Genomic DNA, 12,924 nt, shown 5'->3' on the forward strand with positions numbered 1-12,924 from the left:
TGCAGCCCAGGATACGGTTGGTTTTCTGGGCTGCAACTGCACATTGCCAGGTCATGTTGAGCTTCTTGTCAACCATCTTAGTATTTCTGGTTTGTGCATGTCTCTGCGTTAGGCTAGTTGACATCTAGGAATGTGGCTAGTAGGACATGACTGCCTGTAATGCAATTATGTGAGGTAGGCATTTTTCTTGTATGATATCTAATGCTTATATTATTTAACTTAGGTTATAAATAGTTGTGGAATATTAAAAGTATGGTCATAACAATGAGTATATCTAATTTTCCTTTTATTTACAAGGGCTCTACTTTTTCTGTTCCATCCATTCTTGCACATTTCTCTTTTGCCTCGTGCTAGAGTGGAAAGTTCCTCATGATTCTCTTGTAGCTTACATGATGTAGCCACTTGGCACCACATTGTTTAAGTGCTTTAGACACCTTTAATTTTAGCTCATCTACTATTTTTGAAACCTTTAATGGTCTGAAATACTGAATGTTTTAAGAATTGCAGGGATTTGATATAAGTCTTCCAAATGTATGAGGCTGGTGACAGTGGCTCTGTAAAGGTGGCCAATTGAAGTTTGTTTTGTTACTCTTCGACTCTTTTGCAGTGATATTTTAGTGAAGTTCAAAAGGCAATGTAAAGAATGTACTTTTATTTGTAAGCTAAGGATTGTCACTTTTCAGTAATCACCATTATTCCCTAAAAATATCTGTTGTGTAAAGAAACAGACATACATTATTGAGAAAAAAAAGAAGAGAGATTGATTCAGGAGCGTGTTTTCCAGACGCTAGGGTATGAAGATAAAGTCTTCTTGAAGTGCTTCATGTAAATAATGCCCTTAAATGACAGCATGTGAGTGTGATCAGTTCTGAAAAATGATATTCTGACATGCTGAATTCTATTTACTTGCTCACTTGTAGGTGCCTACTACCATTTGAGGTGTCTATAGTTATCTGAGACATCAGCACATGGATGACACATAGGACACTGGACCTATGGAGAAGCATGCTTTTCTGGTTGGCAGCTGAAGGCTGATAAAATTATATTGGTACATCTGAAATGGTGCTGAACACCTGTGTTTTTCATTAAAAAGGGGTCTTCACATCTAAGCTTTTATTTACCTAGTGTCTTGCCCTTTTATTTTAATGTTTTAATTGACAGAAAACCTACAAGTTTAGATGACAGTAAGAATGTTGGCACCCTTTTTTATCCATCCAGAACTAGCTGTGTAGCTTTGCAGCTCATTGCAGGAAGAAAAATGCCTGTGCCATAGGGGTGAGCCACAAAGCTCCTGAATCCTACCCATATCCAATCTCCTTTTCATGAGTGACCTGCAGAAATTGTCTATACTAGGAGGAGGTGTTAGAAACCATGGTTCCTTCTTTCCTTTGACCTTAATCTCTTTGCAGAACCCTTCCTTTGAAAACTACCTATTAGAAATGGATTTTTCTTTAGTACAGAAGAATTATTAAAATGTATTCTATCCATTCTTTAGAATAACGTATATATCTTTTGGGGAAATGTGTAATGATGAGGGCCCAGAGCATCACCTGACTTTAACTGAGCAGCAGTTTGACATTCAACAAAGGCTGATAGTCTCCTGGGATCCATAGTAGTCAAAAGTGGTAAGGGTAGAAATAGGTAAAGAAGTGCTAATGTAGTACTAAATTAGATCCACTAAAAGCTCCTACATATCAGCAGGATATTTTACTGATTACTTTGGGCTTGACATCATATGAATGCACTCATTTGGCTTTTTTTCTCTCACCACGTAGACAGATCAAGCTTGTTTGTGCCCAGCATTTGAGCAAGAACAAGATTGTGTTGGCTTGCAATATACACGGCAAACATAACCTTTGCTGGCAATGGCAATGCCTTTTTTCTAGAGATATTCTTGTTAGCTCTGCTTATCTGAATGTATTAGCAGTTGACTCATGGAGAAATACCTATTGTCAGCTGCAAAGTAGCTTAGAAACTGAACATGTAACTACTAAGGATTTTCTGCCTGAAGGTAAAGGTCATAAAAAGGTCTGTGAGTCCTGAAATCTCTTTTTCCTGCCTCAAAATAGGAGGTCACTGGAATATTGATCTTGGATCTTCAGCCAGATTTCACTCTCTACAGAACTGACTTTCATCCCAATTCAGAATCTCTCTATGGTGTTGCAGCATAGTCATGCAAATAAATTAAGAATAAAAATCATGGATTGTGGATATTGTTGACCCTTTAGGTAGGACTAGGTCACCTAACAGTGAGACAAGTAAGAAAAAATCATGAAAATGCATTGGAATGGAAACCTACATAAACATCCTGATTTATAACAAAGACACCTCCTCTGACAATTTAATTTAAGATACATCAATAGTCCTTAGAGTGCAGACAGGAACCATGTGTCAATATCTCTGAGGAGCTGTTTTCAGCATAGGCTGTAATCTGCTTGCCCTTTCATTCCCTTCTAGACAAATCTTGCATTCTTTTCTGTAAATACCCCAAAGTACCATCTTCTTGAGTGAGCTGGGCATATTAGTGACTGATTTATGTTTAAGAGTTTTTGTGATTCTCTAGCGATGTGTCCCTGCATCTGAGTCCCCAGTCTGTTAGGCATTGTGGTAGTATTGAGTTCAAGACAAACTGTGACGTTTCAATATTGAAATACCATCTGAAAGAGTAGAACTTCTCTAACTACTCACTTTGGCAATATTTTATTTAGTAAGTAAACCAATACCTTTCCATGACATCATATGGTATCCAGTGCTAAGAACTTAAGGCAGTTTCTCTTGCATCTGTTGTACCTGAATGAAGCTTAAAGATATACCATGTGAGAAGATATGCTCTGTGCTAACTCAGTAGGACTGTTGAAGCTGAATGCAATGAATGCAGGACTTCTCCATTTTCTTCCCAACAACTTTACTTGTGGTGTCAGCTAAATTTCTTCTGAAATACATGGTCCGACCATAAGTGGAAACTCACAGAAGATGGGGATTTTTTAATACTTCATGTAGGTATTCCAAGTAATTCACACTTAAGAACATTATAATTTATCTTCTTTCTTGCTAACAGATCTGACTAACCAGACCTGGTTTATAGGCTAGAGTCAGTTTAGGAAATAAACACAGATATATGGCTACCCAGGTATCATGCTCCTAATTAGGCTTCTTCTTCTGTTTTATCTAATAGAATAAACATTCAGCCACCCCACAGAACTCAATACAAGGTTGTGTGTCTCAGTACATCTTTTGAAGGTGCAAAACTCCTTCCAGAATTGAACCTTTGGATCTTGTCTCATCTGATGGCTCTCCATTTATGTCACTCTTGCACATTAAGCTAGTCTGAATTTTGAAGGGATTGCCTAATGAAAGCTTTCTGCTTGCAAAGTGTCTTGATTTCCTTTATTTTTGTCTGACAGGTGTTTGCTGAAATATATTATTTTTTTGAAAAAGGCTTTGCTGGTCCTTTCATCATTTATTTAGTTACAAAAGGAAAAACTGCAGTAGCAAAACTCTCATTCTTGCCACAGATTATTGTACCTACCATTGTTATCCTTAAAACTTTAGGACTGCTAAGGAACTTACAGTCAAGTAAGTCTCTTACTCATGTTAATATTAAGGATTCTTCTATTGCTTTCTTTGGTGTCTACATCATCAGTCAAATGTCTGGGTTCTTCCTATTTTAGGGTCTTAGTCATTGGGCATTACAGTTAAAACAATATTTTCCTTACCAAAGTTAGACTGAAAACCCAGACTATGCATTGGTTTCAAATTATGCTTGACTGAGTGTATTTTTCATAGTTTGATACTTAGAGTGTGTTTTTCTACATTTGGGAGGCCAATTTTGAAAGATTTTTTTTTTTTCAAATATTTCCATACAGCAATGTACAGAGGGTCTCTCAGAAGTATAGAGTTCCTAGTCACTGTTTAAAAAGATCTAGAATTAGGCACTTATAACAATAACTCTGTAATACTGCAGTAGGTTAAGGAGAAACATAAAGGAAAGTGCTAGGAACAAGAGACATAAACTCGTGTATTTCTCTATTTGTGTTGTTAACAAGTGGTTTTTAAAACCATGTTCCAAGCCTCATGAAAAGCAATACCTAAACAAGATCCATGGGGTGAGATTTACTTAGTGGAGATGAGAGTATAAGTTACAGTTGTGCTGTTTTTTGGCAGTAAGCGTCCAATTCCTGGGAACAGCCAGCAAATTGTGAAAGAAAAATGCAAATCAGATTTGAGATAAAAAATCCTTTGAACAAGGATTTATTCAGTTACTTCTGTGTTTCAGGACAGCTTTAGCTGTATTCTTAGAGAAGAAAGAAGTTAGTGCCTGGTAGTAACTGCAAATGAAATGCTGAGTTCTTCCTACCTGACTTGAAATTCTTCACTGAGGCTCCCAAACTAAGAGCAGGCCTGCCTGAGCCTTTTTCAGTACACAGTAGAAAGGACTCTGCTTTCTAGGATGAAAAGTGCCATCTGGAGAAGCTTTCTTGTCTCTGTGGGCTGTGCATGGAGGTTAGGACAAATTGAATTGAGACACTGAATTGAAAAGCCAGTAGCTGGTTGAGCTATGGAAATGCAAATGATGAAACAGAGGTGTTCTTTCATATATCTGTCATTAACTTGAGCCCTAGTGCTTTTACCTCATGTAGACTAGAGAGCCAGTGATGTTTACTAGGTAAGGATCTGTGACATGGGATGTATTTCAAGTAGAAAACTGCTGTCTCATTCTGAAATGTATTCCCTGAAGAGTACGTAGACTGTAACTCCAGCATACGGAAGGACTGCAAAATGGTAAGACTTTCTCAGATTTTTTCTTTTCTCTGAGTTATGTGTTTTTTTTCCTATTATTTGGCTATGAATTTAGTTTCATATGTGAAACAGTTCATGTTTCAATTTTTCAAGACTTTGCTGTTTGTCACTTTTAAGAATCTTTTTTTATTCCATCATGGAAATCACTTAGAATTGGGTCATTGAATTTAGGTGGAGAATAATTAATTCCCTGCCTCCAAATACAGTTCAGTAAAGCAACTGCAAGTCAATTCAGCTTCCCTGTTTTGAGTTGTTATAAGTCTAATAAATAACATAAATCATGTATTACATTTGATCACTTCTGTGTATCTTATGTGTATATATGTGAATGTTGGTCTTGTCAGAACATAGGATACTAAGAGTATGTTTATCACCTGGCATGTTTATTAATCAAATTAGCTGAAGATACATGGTCAAATGGCTCAGTTGAACATAAGCTGTATTTTCAGTCAGCACACTACTTCACTGTCTACTGGGAACTCTGTATAAATAACAAGCCTGCATCAAAAGTACAGCATGTATCAAACACATCAACACATTTCACTATGTTTTAAGTCCTGACACTTTTTTTGGTAATTCCTATTATGTGTGCCTACTTCAGTGCTGTACTCCTTCGACTGCATTAGTGAGGGGCACATTTCTTGTTGTCTTATCTCATTAGCATGTGTTTATTATGAGTTTTCTGTGTAATTACTGTCCCAGCACAGTACAAAATGACATTAGATGTTAGAATTCTAAAAGGTGTCAAGATGAAAACTACATTTTATTTCTATTCTTCCACACTAGTTGATATTTTGATTGCCTGTCACCTGGATCTGCTGGATAAATAGTAGGAATAAGGCTCCCCATGGTGTAGCCAAAAGGTTTTTCAAGATCTGAACAAAAAGAAGGGACCTTTCCCCATTCCCCATTCTGTTTATCTTTTCTATTTGTTTGCCTTGTACATACAAATTCTGACCATAAGTGTGTTTATGGAGAAACTACTTTCACCTTGGAAATTCTCAAGTTTGTGTCTGATTTTTGTTAAAGTACAGCTTGAATTGGTGTTTGAATGTCTGCTTTTGGACCAAAGGTAGAGATCTGAATTTGAATCTTACAAATGTATTGGGCAGGGTAACCCCACAAATATTTGGAAATTGCTTATTTTATTTGAAAAAAAACCACTTATGTTTTAATCTAAACTTGGGGAGAGGGACGGGCTGTGGTGCAGTCATGTTCTGATGTAGTTGCTTTATAGTGTCATAGTTTTAGCAGCAGAGTAAAGTGATCATAAAAAGTGAAAAATCTTCTTTCAGAAAATTGGAAATTTGTGTCCAAAGACAATAGAAAGTATACAAATTATGGTAAGTTAAATTTGAAATCGTGTCCAATTGGGCAGGCAATGAAGATTTTTGAAGAGTAAATTGTTTCAAGCATAAAAATGAGTAATAAAAATGGTTTCAAACACATCAGAAACTGGAAGCCTGTACTTGATTCCATAGGGCTGATAGATGGCTGGCATATAAAAATGAGCACTCAAGGCAACAGTGGTAAAATCAAAATGATTTCTTTATATTTGTGTTCATTAGTCTTAAATAGGCACATCGCTGGAAACGATTTTAGAGCAAAATATAAGAATAATGAATTGTCAGAGCAAAAGTTTTCACCCAAGAGGTCTAGAGTGAATTGCTACCAACTATATGATGTAAAACCTGTTGCTAAAATCCCGAAGAGAGTAAGGAAACAAACGAGAACAAGTTTTCAAAAAGGGCTCCAAAGGGTATCTGGGGATCTACAGGCCATTACGTCTTACTACTGTATCAGTCATATTGGCAGAAACTATAACAAAGAATAAAGTTAGTTAGTCAGCTGGGAAATCAGTGTGGTAAGTCACATCTTGTGATCCTGCTGGAGTGCTGAAAGTCATGCCAGCAAACACAGGTGAGGGCAGCTGGCTGACAGACCATTGGGTTTGCAGAAAAATGTTGATTAATTACTGAGTAAAATAAGGAAAACAGTAGTAAGTTTTCACAATGAATGCACACTGTCAGTGGTGTTCCTTGATAGCCTCTGCAGGCAATAATGTTATTCTATGCTAATCTTCAGAAAACATCTAGAAATGGGGTGAACAGTGAGATGACTAGGCTTTGATATTAGAAAAGTAGGAAAGAGTTTGTCATGGTTTAACCCCAGCCAGCAACTAAACACCACACAGCCGCTCACTCCCACCCCCGCTGCCCCGCCATTGGGATGGGGTAGAAAATCGGAAAAAGAATGTGGGTTGAGATAAGAATGGTTTAATAGAACAGAAAAGAATAAACTAATAATGATAATGATAACACTAATAAAATGACAACAGTAATAATAAAAGGATTGGAATGTACAAATGATGCACAGTGCAATTGCTCACCCCCCGCCGACCTACACCCAGCCAGTCCCCGAGCGGCGATTCCCCACTCCCACTTCCCCCAGTTTCTATACCAGATGTGACGTCCCATGGTATGGAATACACTGTTGGCCAGTTTGGGTCAGGTGCCCTGGCTGTGTCCTGTGCCAACTTCCTGTGCCCCTCCAGCTTTCTTGCTGGATGGGCATGAGAAGCTGAAAAATCCTTGACTTTAGTCTAAACACTACTGAGCAACAACTGAAAACGTCAGTGTTATCAACATTCTTTGCATACTGAACTCAAATCATAGCACTGTACCAGCTACTAGGAAGACAGTTAACTCTATCCCAGCTGAAACCAGGATAGAGTTGCAGAAGGTTGTCAACGAGCAAGTGAGTAATGAAGTGCCAGCTAATACTTAACGTCAATAAATATGAAGCAATGTAGATGGCAAGGCAGTCTTGACTGTAGACACAATAACTGGCTTGAAGTTAGTGGTGCCTCATTCCTGAGTCAACATTTGAAGTCACTGTGAACAGTGCCCTGAAACGTTCATCTTAGTCCCTAGCAGAAGTGAAAAAGGTAAATAAAATGTTAGACCATACAACAGGAATAGAGAACAAAATGTTGTGAAACCACACAACTAGCCAATAGTCTGCAGACTTTTTAAAATGATCATAACTGCAAGAAATTCCATCTTAAAAAGCGTTTAACAGAACTAGGGACAGTAGAAAGAAGGAAATGGTAATGATCACAGATAATCAGATAGTTACGTTGCAGAAGGGAAAATTGTCTAATTCTTGTCACTATAGAAAAGAGACAGCTGAAGGTAATTTTGAATGCATCCATGTAATCGCAAATGGTATGGTCAGAGTGAATGGGGAATTATTCACTATTTTTCACATTAAAACAGGTATGCAACATCCAGTGAAGTTACTGTGTGGGAGATAAAAGACAAACCAAAGTGAAACCTTTTTCAAAAAGCTCATTACTGAAGTGTGGAACTAATTGCTAAGTAAAGGTATATAACATATGTTATGATTATTATCAATTAAATGCATTCTTAAAGAAGGTCAAAATATGGGATTGAAATGAATATTTTTTGGGTTGAAAGGGAAAAATTGTGCCTGCTGTTATGTCAGCCTCTTGTAGAAAACAATAGACGGTAAATGTAGATAAAGGATGCTCTTAACTTACGCTGAAAATACATGAGCAATATGACTTTTTCCAGGAAAGTCTGCTGTCTTCTGTCTGTGGGTTTCTATGTCTTCTTTGATGACGTGCTGTGTGTTCATGTTCTATGTGTTTACTGTAGTGCTAGTTTTTGCAGCTGGAGTGCAGACCTGATGAAACCAGGCATTGGAAGGCATATCATCAGGTTGTGAGAATGATTTCCTGATCCCCATGCCAGTTAGAAGCAAATGGGAAGTACTGCATGCTCTATTGCTTTTCATGTGTTTCTCTGCTGTTTGTGCGCATGTGTGGAGATGGCACAGGGAATAGGCTACTTCTTTCTCTCTGCATGACAGGGATGAGGAGAGGGAAATACATTTCAGGCTGCGTCTCATCCATTGCTGTTGTCACTGGGCAGCAATGCGTGCAACGGCTGACTGAATAGCTCTTGCCTGGGAGAAACAAAGACTGCTTTAGTAGGGTTTTCTCCATATTTTTTCTGTCTGAAAACCATGCTAGAATTTTACAGCACGGGTCAGGTAATGAAATACCCAATGAAACTATACTCTGAAATCATAGACTCTTCAGCAACTGGGAAATCTTGTTGTAACAAATTGAAATGTCTTGGAAATAAGTCTTAGAACTGAACAGAAGGTTGTAATTTCACTTTATAGCTGCACACATGAATGAGTGAACAGTTAATTTAGATCAATAGTACACCAATGAATTTAAGGGCAGTACTGCAAAACAGCAGGTCTACAGGAGTCAAGTATCATGTTTTTTTTAACAGGTTACCTCATTAAGTTTATTTAATAGACATATTGGGAAAATACCTTAAAAACTCCTATGAGTAATATATTTTTTGTCTTCAGAATGAGATTACTGTCATGCTTCTAGTTATGCATTAGCATCATCTGTCACTGTGCTGCATGTAGTATGTTAGAATACATGCTACAAATTCCATAGCATTTTTGCATTGTAGGCCTATATGATTACTTGTTATATTCCCTATTACATGAATCCTTGTTTGCACTTTTGCAGTCATATGAAATACTCTCTCAGATTCATCTCTGTCATGATCTTCAAATAGCAAGGCCATATTTTCTTTCATGACTAAATAGTTCAACAACCTAAAAAGAAAATGGCATCACCTTTTTTCTTGTGCTTATTGATGATAACAGAAATATGTTGGCTGTGTTAAGAGGGTGGGTGTTCTGGGCAGAAGGATGAAAATTATGGCTGGTTTGAGTCTCTCCTGTGTCCCTGGGAAAAGTCTCAATTACAAAAATTTAGTGCATTTTTTTTTTCCAAGCAGATGTATGCTGACACTTTTTTCTGTTCTTCCACATCTCATGAACAGCTGTATAGGTTTATGACAAATAAAAGTCTATTTATCTAGCTGCTGTTTTACTTGTCAAAGTAACTTAAACAAAAAAAAGTAATCAAAGACAAATAGGATGAGACTAAGTTGCTTAAAGTGTTGTGGTTATTGAAGAGTACTGCAAGAAGCTTGTAACAGCTTTTATGAAAACCTTCACACATGCATGATTTAATTTCTGTTTCTTAGATAAAACTGAAAGAACACTTTCCTACATTTGTTATAGCTTCCATATTTCTTCTATATAAAGTATTTTGGAAGAAAAGTAACTTTATTTTCTCTAGGATTTTTCCCAAATGGACAGTATAATTTTTTAATCTACATTAGAGTCCTTCTTTTGACTTTCTGATGAAGTAGTCAGTGATTTTACAGAAGTTAGAAATCTTTCACACACAGCTACGAAGAAAAGAAGGCTTTCTCTGTATTATACAGTTATCATTATCCATCATTATTCTTCATTACCAAAGTATAGGCACATCTGGGATGCAACAGATATTTTTTGCTGCCTCAAGCACCTAATCTAGGATCAAAGGCTCACATATAGTCAGTGCAGAGAGGCAGTATCTTCAGAAGAGTGCTTAGAACACCTAGATTTACAATTTACCACCTAATTCAGGTGTCAGAGTTGCCATTGGCAGTATTGTTTTCTTCCCATGGACAGCTGAAGGACCCATGCTCCTAAATTAGGTCCATGAAGCTAATGATGCATTTACACATTGTGGTAAATATTTAATAATAAGCAGTAACAAAATGGAACTGAACCATGTGAGGAACTCTAGCTGCTACTGAAATTTCTGGGGTGGTACAGTTAATTATGATGTGAGTGGCAAAATGGAAATTCAAGAGAAGGCTGAGAACAATACAGCTACCCACAAGCGGGGAAACATGGGGGGAAGTTTGTGACTGTATACTTACTGTTGAATCTTTCAAAACAGCTAAGAAAATGCAGGAGAGTCATTGCTGAGTGTAAAAACTCATTGCTCATTAAATCTAAATATCTTTATGTAGTGAAGAAGATAGAAAAATGTTGAACTTTCAATTAATATTATCCAACTAACAGTTTGTGCAGTTGTCTACAAGCTTAACTTGTGTTTTACTCAAAATACTGATGCAGTACTTAATCTTTTCCTGCAAACTTGGACTAAATTAGAGTTTATTCTACTTTGTGCTTGGTGCTTTCACCAAAGGTGGCAGCCCATGTCCCAGAGACTTTACAGACAAATCAACCAGATAAAAGTGTTGGGAGAAATCCTATTTTTAGGAGTGTAATACTAAGGCATGAAAGAATGAAGCTATTTGCTTAAGTTTTCACAGTCTGTCCCAGAAGCTTAGTGTGAATTTACAGGTTTGAATTTTGTTCTAATGCCTGAAACTCTTCCTCCTTGGCCTACGAGACTTGAAATGAGTTGAAGAAATGAACCAAGAAAGTCCTCAAACCAAGAAAAATTTCTGTCTATGAAAGCCTACCATTTTCCAACCCTTTGGGGGCCCATTTTGCTGTGTATAACCTATCAGTTAAGTTCCCTGTCCTTCAGAGAAATCATCTAAATGTGGAAGCCTGGACTTTAGATAGGGGAAGTGAAAGTATTTAGCTGTCCCATGAACCTCTTACAGAAATCAGAGTCCAAAAAGGGTCCTAACAACATTCAGAAAATGATTTCAGGTCTTAAATTACTGGAACTGGGTGGAAAACAGAGGCAAGAGAAAGAAAAAGGATGATAATGAAGAGTGGAAGAAATGCTTATTTGTGATGTTTGTGTTGGTGCATATACATTGATGGCGCAAGACTTGTTAGTTTTATGATTGCAGCGGTTCATTTTTCCCCTAGCATTTTCAAATCCAAAGAAAAGTTTCTCTGACAGAGGGAAGTTGTTCCAAAATTTTGCTGCAGATAGGAAATGTATAACTAACTACTCTGGAACAGGATAGGTTCCTTGCAAGTGGTGCTTGAAAGCAAGCTTTAGTTGGAGTTTGGTCTCCAGGATTCTGGCATGCAAAGCAGTATTGTGATAGCCACTACCTTTCAGAGAAAGCTCCTTCAGGAAGCCAACATAAATGTTTTGAAGAAAGAATGTATTACCATGTCATTGTTGAAAAAGGTGCTAAATTTGAAAATCCACTAGGGAGTTTTTGGTGTGGGATTGTTTTGGTTTTGGTTTTTTTTTTTTTTTTTGTTTTTTTTTTTTTTTTTTTGTAAATCAACTTTTAGTGAAAATAAGGATATTTTAAACAATTTTAATGTTTGTTTTGATTTCTTGGTGAAGAATTCTCTCTGAGTAATTTTATCCAGAAGGTGATTTATTATGAAACAGAACTTCAACATTTCTGCAAGCTCATGACTGATTGTTTTCCTCTCCAGCTCATGTGCTGCAACAACAAGTTTAATGGTGCTATTTAATTTAGGGTTATTGTGCTACACAAGTTTAACAAGCCCATTTGCTTGTGGCAGGCAGAACATTGCTTTCATTGGATCTCTAAAATATACATTGTGTCAAAGAACTGTAATTAATCTCTGTTATTGGTTCTGGATCATCAGAAGCCTACTTCAGGTCTGTGTGATTTGAAGGAAATCTAGTTTCAGTGTACTGAGGTCAGTTAAAATTAATCCTTTTCCAATGCTCTGTTAGCCCCAGGAAATTCTCTTCTCAATTTAGTCAGGAATAAAAAGTCAAACTTATCTGTGTTTTTAGGAGAATCTGATCCATCTCATTTGGATTTTGTCTTTTTTTTCTCTTGTTGATATTTTATTTACTACTTATTACACTAATCATGTAAAGGAAGGCTCCAATCAGCTAGATAAGTTGGGTACTAGAAGAGGTGGGTTCAAGCCTTGCTTTATGTACTGGGCACATGAATATAAGGAGAGTCTAGCTTGAATCTTATCTTCATTTTTTTCTTAAACCTTACCAGAGAACATATGTCAATAAACAGTGGCAAACCTGAAACCAGAAAGGTAGAAAACAGATGCTAGCGTGGTGAAGGTATGAGTGGAAAGACAGGGTAAGCCAGTCTACGTTTAGCCTCAGTCTCAGGCCTGGTAGATAGGTATTTGTATCAGTTAAGGAGCAGGGATAAAAAAGAGCATTAAGTGCTCCTGCCCCTGCAAGAAAGAGAGGGGGAAGAATAGGGAATGAAATAAAGGAGAGGGAGAGCGATAGAGGGAATCCAGGCTCACTTACAAAATTGCAGTAATGATGAACTGAATTTA

The sequence above is a fragment of the Haliaeetus leucocephalus genome, unplaced genomic scaffold (genome assembly GCF_000737465.1).
Source record: "Haliaeetus leucocephalus isolate CR32 unplaced genomic scaffold, Haliaeetus_leucocephalus-4.0 Scaffold150, whole genome shotgun sequence".
Classification (NCBI taxonomy): Eukaryota; Metazoa; Chordata; class Aves; order Accipitriformes; family Accipitridae; genus Haliaeetus; species Haliaeetus leucocephalus.